The 13324-nt window shown below is 39.0% G+C and overlaps 1 protein-coding gene and 1 pseudogene across 2 annotated transcripts in view; one reads left to right on the top strand and one right to left on the bottom strand.

The window, feature by feature from the left end:
- Positions 1-1287: 1287 nt before the first annotated feature.
- LOC150003496 (transmembrane protein 126A pseudogene) lies at positions 1288-12970 on the bottom strand (annotated as a pseudogene).
- Positions 12925-13324, top strand: part of RBM39 (RNA binding motif protein 39) — a 31208-nt gene continuing 30808 nt past the window's right edge. For both annotated transcript variants that reach the window (XM_090286334.1, XM_090286333.1), the window contains exon 1: positions 12925-13235. The gene's annotated coding sequence lies outside the window, so the exon portion shown is untranslated. The remainder of the gene's footprint in view (positions 13236-13324) is intronic.

Here is a 13324-nt window from a genome sequence, read left to right as displayed (position 1 = left end):
ATATCTGCAAGCAAGAGTCCTTTCTCTCCCTCAGCATCACTTTTCTTCAACTCTAAAATGTGGTATCTGCCCTGGCTGCTATGACTCAGTGGATTGAGCGCCAGTCTGTGAACCGAAGGTTACCGGTTCAATTCCCACTCAGGCCACATGCCTGGGTTGCGGGCCAAGTCCCTGGTTGAGGGCGTATAAAAGGCAACCAATTGATGTTTCTCTCCTTCTCTTTCTCTCTCCCTTGCCCTCTCTGAAAATAAATAAAATCTTCTAAAAAAATGAAATGGGATATCTACCCTCATAGAATTGTCACATTTAATTTAAATAACATATGAGAAATGTATTCTAAACTATTAAATTCTGTATAAATGATTTTGTAATTGCTTTATTACTAGATTGTTGTCTAGTGTTCAAAATGTCCCTAGCTAAAGAGAAGCAGAACTAAAGACCTAACATGAGATAGGATATTCAATTAGAAAAATGATCTTTCTCAGCTTTTACTGAGCAAATCTTTTTACTCTGTCCTTATGTAACCAAAGGCATTTACAACCAGTTAAGGCAAAGGAGGAAAACTAAAACAGTAAAGTAAGTCCCACAGACTCCATCTACTCAGACTATCACCAAGCTTGAGCATGTCAATTGCCAAAGCAGGAACTGGGGTATGACATCTGCAGCACCAAGCTGAGTATGAGAACTCAGGAAGCCGGAAACCACAGTCACAGCAGCATCTGAGAGGTCCAAGAACCTCCACAAGATGCCAGGGTCCCAAGGGAAGCAGGTTGAGTCTTAGCCCTGGCCTGAGGCCTTCCACTCTGTGCCTGATGGAAAGTTCCTGAGCTCCCCAAGTCTTAGTACTCTCCAAGTGAGGGGGAGGAAAATTTAATAGGAATTCCAATATGTTTCCAGTATTTTGTGTGATTATAGGGAGGGAGGGAGAAGAGGAGAGGAGAACATTTTTAAATTCTTGTCTTACTACTAAAAAGAGTATAAAATCCACCTAGACCACTTCAAGGGCAGAGATTATATTCTGTTCTCCCTTGTCTCTTGCTGGAGCCCCAGCACCTAGAACTGTTCCTTATAATTTAAGCATACTTAATATATGATTCTTGTGGGTTAAAACTCATGCCAGCCCAGAGGTAAAGAGAAAGAGGGAGGAGTTTAGCCCCAGGGACTAAGGGAATGGAGGTTAGTAAGAAGTTGATTAAATAACAGTCTCTAAATTTGCTGGTACTCCACTTTGTTTTTGTTTGTTTGTTTTCTTGCAGATGTATTTTTGTGTACATATTGGCTTAACAATCACTGAGTTTCTAGGCCAGGTTCAGGTAACTGAAGAACCTTTATAAGAACTTTATATTGTCTAGAACCAAGGTATGCTGCAAATCCAGTCTGGAGCAAAATGGGGAATAACATCTTTCTAAAGATAGGCTTAGAAATTCTGATCTAGTAGGTTAAGATGTTCCCTTTCTCTGGTAGCAGAGCTGAGGCATACCTGGCTGTTAGGCCACCATTCACAGGTATAACCGAGAACACAGGGTACAGACCACCCAAAACAAGTCCAACCAATCCACCTTTTGTTACGGTGCAGGTTTCACAATTCAAATCACCTGTAAGATACATCCACTGCCAAAAATGGGATCACTGTCATTGGTAAACCAGCAGCTATATGAGCTTGTGTTATATTTAAGATACACTGAAAAAGACTGCTATTAGGCCACAGAGAGCAGCATTAAGTCCAATATATGTTGATCTATGTTCAAGTAGATCCCTTTCTACTTCTGGACATTGGCTAATTTTTCTGGTTATGATATCAAAATTTTGTTTTCTCTTGACAGTGTCAACTGGTTCATGATTTCCTTTCTTTTTTATTTTTTGGCAGAATTTTATGCGTTTATTAACACAATATGTACACAATCTGCCTATTCATTTTCTTCGCTATGCAGCCTGGCATTGGGGTTGGTGACTCTGATGACCAGCTGGGCTGCTCTTTCCACAATGGCTTTGAGGTTCTTTGAGGAGACATTGTGGATTTGCTGCACGTCAGTAGCACTTCAAGCTCCTTGACATTGTGGACCAGGAACTTTCAAAAGCCAATGGGCAGCATGTGCTTTGTTTTCTTGTTGCTCCCATAACCAATGTTGGGCATCAAGATCTGGCCCTTGAATCTTCTGCACACCCTATTGTCAATACCTCTGAGTTTTTGCCAGTTTCGCTTTATTTTGACATATCAATCTGACTGGTGCCAGATGAACTTCTTAGTCCTCTTTTTTTTTTTTGAGAGTTTATTTATTTATTTCTAGAGAGAGGGGAAGGGAGGGAGAAAGAGAGAAAGAGAGAGAGGGAAATATCAATGTGTGGTTGCCTCTCACATGCCCCCAAACTGGGGACCTGGCCTGCAACCCAGGCATGTGCCCTGACTGGGCATCAAACCAGTGACCCTTTGGTTCACAGGCCAGCACTCATTCCCTGAGCCACACCAGTCAGGGTTATTGGTCCTCTTTTTTGACAATATTGGGTTTCATGAGAGGTCTGAGGGCATCCAGGGTACTGACTAAGAGATGGCTGCCACCTCCATAGGCAGTGCCAAGCAAGAGAGCTAGTTCGTGATTTTCCATTTTGAGTCCTATGCTCTCCTCCTGGAAGTTGATGCTTCTGCCAGGCTTCCTCAGCCACTAATGCTCACTGCAACCTTCACTCACACTTCTTGTAATTTAATTTTAAATAGTTAATGCTGTTACACAGTTCAAATATCAGAATCTATATAAAAGGTATACAATACAAAGTCTCCCTCAAATTCTTGTCTCTCATTGGCCCTGTTTCTATTGGTAACCGCTACTCCTACTTGCTATGAATCCTTTCAGGATATCTTTATACATATACAAGCAAATTTGAAAGAAGTTCAAATATATTTGATCCTTTTACACAAAAGGAAGCATTTATATATGTAGTTCTCCACCTTACTTTTTTCACTAAACAACACATTTTGGACACCCTCCAACACATTTTGTACAATGGTATAAAAATAATCCTCATTATTTGTTTTTATATACTGCAGCATAGTATGTCCTGTGTGGATATACTATAATTTGCTTAGTCAGATTCTTATTGAAGAAAGTTTGGGTTGTTTCTAAACTTTTGAAATTTCAAAACAATTTTCCACATACAAATAATACAGCACACGTGTGTAGACAGAACTGTATTCTAAATTCTCAGAAGTGGGAGATCTGAATCACAGGGATATATGCACTTATAATTTTGATAAACAAATATAGATCCCCCCAAAGATATAACTCCACAGTTGCAAAATGTGTCACAAGTTATCTGTTACTTATAACAATTAAAGTACAGCCACTTATTTATAGTTTAAGAAGTAAAGTGGTTTCAAGATTATTTCCATTATATTACTCTCACTTACTTGCATTCCTGATAGGAAGAGAAATGAATAATATTCCATTTATCCAGTGAGACAAGTGTATAACCACTGCACGGTCATGTATGTCACACATGTCAATGCTATCATGTGTCTTTAAAAGAGATATATCTGAAATTATCTTGTAATCTTGTAAGGAAAAAATATCTTTAAGACATGGAAGGGACAAAACATTAAGAAAAAAATTATAAATTCAATAGGAAAAAAAATTATATTCAATCCATGGATATAAATATATATACATGAACACTCTTAGGGAGGTAGGGAAACGAGACAGGGAATGGAGGCTAAGGAAAAGTTAACTCAGGCAAAGAGAGGCCCTTCACTTTGTTCCCAATGTTTATAAACAATGTTGCAATAATTAATTCCCTTACTGATAGTCATTCACAACATGTCCAATTGTTACAAACAACACTTCAATAAACAGCCTTGTACATTCAAAAAAAAAAGGAAAAAAAAAAATGGGGCCGTGTCTGGCTTAATGAAAATTGTGGACCAAAAAACAAATGTGTGATGACTGTATGAGTGTAATTAACGTGCATTTAAGGTTTAAAAATAGTGGAAGTGGTGATGGTGAAGAAGGTTGGTAGTCGATTCCTTCTTGACTGCTTATTGACTCACTAAAACCTAAAAGCTCTCTCCCCCTTCTCTGTTGCCCCACATTTGTGGGTTTGGAAGCTCACCTCCTTGACTTTACCCTACCCAGCCCAGCCCACAATTCCCCTGGGCCTAAAACAGTATCTGAAGTCCAATCTAGATTCCAAATTTCAGTCTCTTAATAGAACCACCAAAGGAATTCACTGGACGACAGCTATGAAGAAACAGGTAGTCGCAGGTACTCTCCCACCTAATTCCACTTTTTCCTGGTTTCCTTGCCTAAATCATTATCCTTTTTTTTTTTTTTTCTTGCTACTTCATAAGCACTTTTCAGGTCTTTACGCTTTTCACAGGTTTACTTATCCTAGTTACTAAATCATCACCCCTCTTCCTCCCACTCTTATTTTCAGAGGAGCCTTTTTTTATTGAAAGATGAAAAGTAGATGTAGAAACCTCTGCATATGTGGCTAAAATAAAAATCAAAAGTTTCCAGCCCTGGCTGGTGTGGCTCACTGGATTGAGCACCGGCCTGTGAACCAAGGGGTTGCTGGTTCAATTCCCAGGCAGGGCACATGCCTGGGTTGCAGGCCAGGTCCCCAGTTTGGGTGCACGAGCTAGAACCACACATTAATGTTTTGCTCCCTCTCTTTCTCCCTTCCTTCCCTCCTCAAAAAATAAGTAATAAAATCTAAAAAAAAGTTCCATGAACATCCAAATTATGAAACCTAACGAATACACAAGAGAGCTAGATTCGGTCCACATTTAGCTCTCTCTGCCCCAGAGGGCTTCTGTCTTCCCAACACATGCCTTAGGGTCAGATATCTGATTTTTCAGAGGCAAGATGAGGAAATAAAAGTTATATTTATATTCCCTATAAATTTTCCAAATTTTCCTTTTACCCCTACAAACTCACCTTTGCATGTCTTCCCTTCCTTTTCAACTTCAAAATTTATCCCTTTTGGAAACAATAACAATAATATTCATTGAACATTCACTGTTTGCTAGGCACTGTGCTAAGTGCTTTAATATTTACAATAATCCTTGAAGAGTGGTCCTATTTATTATCATCATTTTGTAGTTAAAGATATGAAAGCCCAGAGAACTGAACTTGCTTGTCTAAGATCACATTGCTAAGAATAATTGAAGCACAGTTTAACTTCTGATCTTATGCTTATTAGTCCTAAACTAACCAAATTCTCAACAGAACTTTCCCTATTTCCTCTGCCCTACTCTCTCCAATCTGACCTATTCGCCAAACTATTCAAGTTACTATTCTAATATAACAGTAATAACAAAGTGATCCTTCTAAATAAAACATGTCAGATCATCCACTCCTCTGCACAAACCACTCTAATGTTCTTCCCTCTCTGACTGAAAACAAATAGAAAATCTTTACCTACAGGCCCTTCTTGATCTACCACTTGTGTGTCCCAGCTCTCTGACCTCAAATTCTCTTTGTTTCACTCACTCCAGCTACACTGGATTCCTTGCTTTTCCTTGAGCATAGGAAGCATACTTCTACCTAGGGTTTTATACTTCGTGTTCCCTCTACCTGGAAAGATCTGACCCTAGATACTCACAAGACTGGCCACTTCATTCTCTTCTGTCTTCTTTTTAATTGCCATTTTATCATAGAGGTTCTCCCTGCCTCATTTATTTTTCTTCAGAGCACTTATCACAACCTGATGTGTTAAATGTCTTTCTGTTAATAATCTGTTTTATATCCTTAGAGTTTAAAATTTTTAAGGGCAGGGATTCTATTTTGTTTGCTGCTATATCCCCACTACCAGTTCATAAATTGATGCCTAGCATAAAATAGGAGCTTAATATTTTTCATGAATGATAATATCAAGCAATATTTTTGAAGTGCTTCCATTATGTTTATTTTCTTATTTAATCATTATAGCAACCTTATGAGATTTAACACTTTTAAAAAATATATTTTATTTACTTATTTATTTTTAGAGAGAAGGGAAGGGAGCAAGGGAGAGAAACATCAATACGTGACAGAGACATGGTTCTGTTACCTATCGCAGGCCCTACCTGGGAACCTGGCCCACAACCCAGGCATGTGCCCTGGTTGGGAATCAAACCAGTGACCTTTTGGTTCACAGGCTGGTGCTCAAGTCACTGAGCCACATAAGCTAACAACCCTTTAAATGTGACATCTAAAACTTTTCAGTGACCTATGAAATACTGGCTCTCTGAGAAAAAAGAAAAGGTTCATTAGTAGCATTTCTAGTCATCTGTGGTATTATTACTCACTCTGTGGCTGATTTCAAACTACCAGTGTGAGTGAGATCAACAGATTCACAAAATTCCCGGGTGTTTAATAGTTAGTTCATGAGCTGGTATGAACCAATTTCCAGCACACAACTGCTACTGTTCTTAGCAGAGTGTAGAAAACTTTTCACAAATTAGCCCTACCTATCTTCCCAATGGAATCTCCTCTTAACTCTCCAACTCACCCACACAGCCTACTTTCAAACCATACGTAATTTCTGTCTGTGCGAGAACATGCCCTGCTTGTTTATACTCAATTGTCTCTGGGCAATGTGCTCTGTTTCTGACAAGTTCTTTCATCTTTCTTCAGTCTGCCTCTGGACTGATCTATCCCCAAAGCAACCCCAACCAATTCAACAAATAGTTGTTAAACAACCAGCACATTCCAAGCAGCATGCTAGGAACTGAGGAAGAGAGATAAAGGAGAAGCAGTAGATGTTCTCAGAGTAGCTCACAACCTGGTGGTAGTTAGAGCAAATGTCTAAGAAATGAAGTTGAAGTACAATAGAGCAAGAGCAATAATGAGGGATTGGTTGAGTTTAATAAATGTGGGTAGGATTAAGGCCTATTTCCTAGAAGAAGTGAAACAGAAATATCTTTAAGGACAGACATTTCTAGGCAAGAACATAACAGGCAGTTTGAAACTTCTGAAACAGATTAAGAAAGCGGTGTAAAATGAATGATAAGGCTTCCTCAACTCCCCAGACTATCATTAGGAAACTCTATTGCCTTCCATTATAGCAAAATCTCCAATGGGCAAGCTGTGAAAAATCAATGAGTAGATCATACACACAGGGAGAAATACAATAATCAGTCCACATCTTTTTTTGTTTTTTATCCTCACCCAAAGACATTTTTTCATTGCTTCCAGAGAGAGAGGAAGGAAGACAGAGAAGCACCCATCAGTTACCTCTCATAAGCACCCAGACTGGGGATCGATCGCGAGTGCCTAGACCAGGGATTGAACCTGAAACCTAGATATGTGCCCTGACCGGGAATCAAACCTGCAAGGTTTCGGCTACGGGACAACACTCAAACCAACTGAGCCACACCAGCCAGGGTTGTTTGTTAATTTTTTTTTTTTCGAGAGAGACATCAATTTGTTGTTCCACTTATTTATGCATTCACTGGTTGATTCTTGTATGTGCCCTGACTGGGATTCAAACCCACAACCTTGGTGTGTCTGGATGATGCTCTGATCAACTGAGCTACCCAGCCAGGACACTCAGTCCACATCTTGAGAAAAGTTTGTCAAAATTTTATACCTGTTGGTTGTCAGTAGATTATGGCCAACAAACTAGACATTTTGTTGATAGATCAAAGAACGCCACAGAACTTGATAGACCTGTTTCAATCAGCACAAACATCAGAAAATGTGGCAAAAAACATTGGAAATGACAAAGAGATGTTGGTGAGATATGGAGAAAAGTACACATAATAAATATATAAATACCATGTAATAAAAATAATAAAATTTGCCCTGGCTGGTGTGGCTCAGTGGATTGAGCTTGGCATGTGAACCAAAAGGTCGCTGGTTTGATTCCCAGTCAGGGCACATGCCTGGGTTGTGGGTCAGATCCCCAGCTAGGGGTATGTGAAAGGCAACCACACACTGGTGTGTTTCTCTCTCTTTCTTTCTTCCTTCCTCCCCCTCTCTTTAAAAATAAGTACAAAAAAGAAAGAAAGAAAGAATTACCTGGAGCCCTGACCAGTGTGGCTCAGTTGGTTGGGCACCATCCCAAAAAGCAAAAGGTTGCTGGTTCAATTTCAATCAGGGTACATGCCTGGGTTTCTCCTACACATAGATGTTTCTCTCCCTCTCATTCTCCCTCCCTTCTCCCATCTCTAAAATTAATTAAATAAAATCTTTTTGTTTTTTAAGGAATTACTGGAGGGATAACCTTAACAGAGGTTAATGGGAAAACACAAAAAGAAGGTAGCATTTGAACTAGACCTTGAAGAGTAAGCATTAGATCCTCTTGCAGTACTTGTCACAATTGTACATATTCACTTATTGATATGGTCTTTTGATTAATACCTGCCTCTTCTGAATAGATTGTAAGCTCCAGGAGGACAGGAATTATGACTGTTATTATATTCCATTGTTTGCATTCCCAGAGCCTAGTTTAATGGCTGCCACATAGTATAAATTCAATATGTATTTGTTTAAAGAATTATTTCAGCCCTGGCTGGTGTGGTTCAGTGGATTGAGTGCCGGCCTGCAGATTGAAAGGTTGCCAGTTCAATTCCCAGTCAGGGCACATGCCTGGGTTCCAGGCCAAGTCCCCAGTTGGGGGCATGAGAGAAGCAACTGATGGATGTATCTCTAGCACACTGATGTTTCTCTCCCTCTCTTCCTTCTGCCCTTCCCCTCTCTCTAAAAGTAAATAAATAAAGTCTTTAAAAAAAAGGAATTATTTCAATATCCTGAAAATAGGAAATGAAGCCATGACATAAAAGAGATATGTATTAAAAAGCAGGAATTTGGGGGCTTCTCACTTCATCTTGCTCTAGATTCTGGAGGTCCTTAGAAGATTCCTTGTGCACTCACTGGTGTGGTTAAGTGGATTGAGTGCTGGCCTGTGAACTGATAGGTCACCGATTGGATTCCCAGTCAGGCCACTTGGCTGGGCTGCAGGCCAGGTCCCCAGGTGGGGGTTTGTGAGAGGCAACTGATCCATGTACTCACATTGATGTTTCTCTCCTCTTTTTCCCACACTTCCCCTCTCCATAACAAATAAATAAAATTAAAAAAATAAATAAATAAACCTTTTAAAAAAAGATTTCTTGTTTCTTTCTCTTTTTTTATTATGGATATACCACATATATTATGGATATACCACATTTAGTTCTCTTGTTCAGAAATTAATGGATATTTAGGTTGTGTCTATTTTTTGGCTATTTGGAATAGTGCTGCTGTGAATATTCATGTAAAAGTATTTATTTGAAACAGATTTTCAATTCTTTTGTCTATACCTAGAAATGGAATTGCTGGGTCATATGGTAATTCTATGTTTAACTTTTTGAGGAACTTCTGAACCACCGAACTGTTTGCCAAAGCAGTTGCACCATTTTACATTCAATGGCAAGTCTGAGGCTTCCACTTTCTCCACATTCTTACCAATATCTCATTTCTTTCACAACCATTGCATACAAGTCATGTTCATGCTGCACATATTCCAACTCTGATGCTTTATTTATATATCGATGTAGGACTTGGTTATTTACAAATGTTTGGACAAGTCATATATCTATAGGTCTCCTCCAGAAAATGATTGTTAAGGACCTTTCTTTACAGCTTCAAAAAAACACTGAGTCTATTAGCTACATCCTTTCAGAAATGCTGTCTTTCTGGGATAGTCATTTTATAGGGCCGTTACTCATATCATGGAATCACAAGCTTTTCATTCAAAATCACTGTGGTTGATGTTTCCTTTGTTCTTCATCCATCATTTTCCAGGTATAGCTCCTTCTTGTGATGTCTTATCAGCAGGATCTTCCTCTCTATGGTTAGATTTGTTTAAATCCTAAATCTCTTGCAATGTTATGTTTGATTGCATTTCTTTTTGCTTCTGTTAGCAGATGTTTTTAAACAATACCCTGCCCCCTAATTTGTACTGTTTTATCCATTTCTCTGGTTGTCAAATCAGGATATTTTGGAACAAAATATGTTGCTTTCTCTAGCTCTCTATGCCTTCATTTGCCATTTCATCATTTTAAATAAAATTGATATTATTCAACTTATATGCATTTGTTAAAACTCATCTATTGGTAAAATAAAAATTTGTGCATTTCATTGTATATAATGTTTATCTTGTTTAAAAAAAGGGATTTAAACTCTAGTTCAGCCCTGGCCAGGTAGCTCTGTTGATTAGAGCATTGTCCTGATACACCAAGGTTGTGGGTTTGATTTCCCATTGGTGCAAATACAGGAGGCAACCCATGAGGGCGTGCATAAATGGAACAACAAAATTGATGTTCTTTCTCTCTCTCTTCCTTTTTTTCCTCTCGCTCTTTCTCAAATCAATAAATAAAGAAAAAAACATTTAAACTCTAGTTCAGAATATGTAATGAAGTATTTAGAGCTGAGGTATACTGGTGTCTAAAATTTACTTTGAAAAGCATTAAAATTTTAACTTCATGAATGGGCGGGTGGATAGATATGTGATAAGGCAAATATTGCAAAATTGTGAAATGTAAAATAGGTGTTGGGCACATGTCTTATTCTTTCAACTTTCTGTTGATAATTTTAACAATAAAATGTTGAAAAAATACTCAAGTACTCTGATGACCTACATCAATCAGCTACGTCCAAAAAAATATTCTATGATCACTTCTTTCATAGTCTGATCACATAAATTTATTTAATTCCATTGAAGTAAATGAATATAGATTTAGAGGAATAAAAGGGATAATGTATAGAAAATGCTTTGTAAACTGTGAAGTGCTATATGCTATTATGACACTATGATTTCAAGGCAAGGAGTTCATGCAAAATTTTAATACAATACAAAACACTATCTTGAATATGTTTTTTGTTCCTTCAGCTAGTCTCTAACTAAACTTAAAACTCTTGAAGGGAAGGGACTGTTCTTTTCATTTATTTTATACTCACAAATTTTCCTGCCGAGAGCTAAAAATTCTAAAGGTATTAAGTAAACACTTATTGAATGTATCAATAAATGGCACATTTCACTGATAAAAATCTAAAAGACTGTTCTAAATTATATTTTGTTATAATTATTGAATTTTTTCATTTTATTTTCATTCTAAAACTGTTTGGGGGCAATATTTTTGCCCATGGGATGGACAGATGGGCTATATTAACATTTTATTCATGAGCACCCCTTATTTTTCTTAGTTGTCTTAAAACTATGAGAAGTTCAAAACATTTTACTTTTTCTTTTTTGACCAAAGATTAAACTCCTGGGAAAAAAATCAATTGTTGCTTCCTTATTTAATTCACATTAAGAAAATGCATCTTGATTACCTCACCGAATAGTTCAGTTGGTTAGAATGTTGGCGTGATATCCTAAGGTTGTGGGTTCGCTCTCAGGTCAGGGCACATATAAGAATCTACCCATGAATGCATAAATGAGTAAAACAACAAATCGATGTTTTTTTCTCTCTCTCTCAAATCAATAAATAAAAATTTTTTAAAACTATATTTAGTTTTAGAGGATCTGAATTTTCAGGAAAAGGAGTAAGAGAACATTGCTAACTACACAAAATCTATTAACTCTCTAAGAAAAACACTGTCTGAAAAGTTAACCCAAGACAGAAAGCCTCTTTCACACCTTCATTTCTTCTAAATAATTTTAGTAAAAACAGAAGTTAACTTTTTTGAGAATTAAATATATTCCAGGTATGCTACAGACATTCTCTCATTTAATCTTCACTATACTACTAGGCATTCATTCATTCATTCCTTTATCGAGTGTTTACCTGGCTGGGCACACTGGCTTAACGCTGAGAATTCAGCGTAGATCAGTGTCAAGAAGCTCAGCTCAGTAAATTATGTTACTCTCTTCTTCATAGGAGAAAACGGAGGATAGGCTTTAAGAAGTCAATTTACTTATCCAAGGTCACACAATGTTGATCAGTTACAGGAACCAAGGTGTGTCGCTTCAAATCTTTTCCCTCAATTATTAAGTAAGCAGACTTCTGAAAAGATTTTTGCTTGTATGTCGTCATCTTTGTAATTTTTTTCAAACATTTTTCTCTTGGAGGAAAAATCTTTATACTCAGTGACCTCTCTGCTCCCTTTTATTCCGCAGTATTGACCAAAGAACAAGTGGTGAATTTACTTTCTTAACTGTCAAGCACCTGGGAGACTTCAGGGGGCGAGGAGCCAAGACCCAGGCGAATAGGGGGGCATCTCTGAAAAAACAAGAGCAACCCAGACACTAGGCCAGACTATAAATTCTGGGAGTGCAAAGTTGATCCACTGCCCAGGGAAGCAGTTTGTTTTTTTCACTTTTGTCTTTCTCCACTACTTCCAAGGGGTTTCTGAAGCTGGACAGAAGAGGCAGCCTAGTCCATTGGCTCCAAAATGCCGAGACATATAATTTTTATTCTATAGCCCTTAATCCCTGTACTGTCTCTTCTTGCATTCTTTCTGTGCTTTTCACTTCGTCGTCACTCTTGGCGGATAATCTACTAAGACCGTTTTCGTTTTATTCTATTGCCACATGGACTAGGTTGCCTTACGGCGACCTTGACAGATATCTGGGTGGGAGGCCCGGGGGAGGGTGGGGGCGGTTAGCTCTGAAGATTAAACCTTCAGATAGCTGTAAGGACTCTCCACGAAGAGGTGGCAACAACCGAGTTCCACTCAGCTTTGAGTTTCCTACAAGATTGACAGGAGGTGTACCAACAGCCTTTACGCTAGCAACTTGCGTGGTCTCGCGAGACGTGGACGCCAATCCAGAGGGAGGAGTCAAAGAGCCTCTCTGAAAGGGGGATGGGAATATCTGTGGCGCAATCATTGCGCGAGATTGGGCCATGGTTGCTGGGGCCGTTCCCCGATCTCGCGATATTTCGTCCCCTTCGATGTGGAATTAGAGGCAGTTTCTCGCGAGAGCCCGTGCTGAGTGCTCTGTGAGGCCCCGTGTGTTTGTGTGTGTATATGTGTGTTAGTGAATGTGAGTACGAGGAAGCAGCGGCCGCCATTTCAGGGAGTCTGCGGACGCTGTCGCAGGGTTGAATCCTGAGCTGTCGAAGCCGCAGTCCTGCAGTCCCGCGTGGGCTTTTCTAATACCATTGTTTCTTTTAGATTCGCTCGGGCCTATCCGCCCTTGGAGCCTGAAATTCGGGCTGGGTGGTACGGCGGCCCGGGCCTAGAGGCTTAACTGTAGCAACAGCAGCGGCAGTAGCCGCAGCAGCAACTCCACTCTTTACGAATACGAGCACCACAGGCGCCCGGAAGCCCGCACAGGTAAGGAGTTGTTGTGGACCCTAGTATTTTAAGAGGATTTTTGAGGTTTGGTTATTTTCTGGGTTGAGGGACATTCCTAAGGCGGTTTT

This window comes from Furipterus horrens, unplaced genomic scaffold, assembly GCF_987537825.1.
Source record: "Furipterus horrens unplaced genomic scaffold, mFurHor1.1.pri manual_scaffold_8, whole genome shotgun sequence".
Lineage (NCBI taxonomy): Eukaryota > Metazoa > Chordata > Mammalia > Chiroptera > Furipteridae > Furipterus > Furipterus horrens.
Note: the sequence above shows the minus strand (reverse complement) of the source record. Positions and strands in the feature narration are given on the sequence as shown.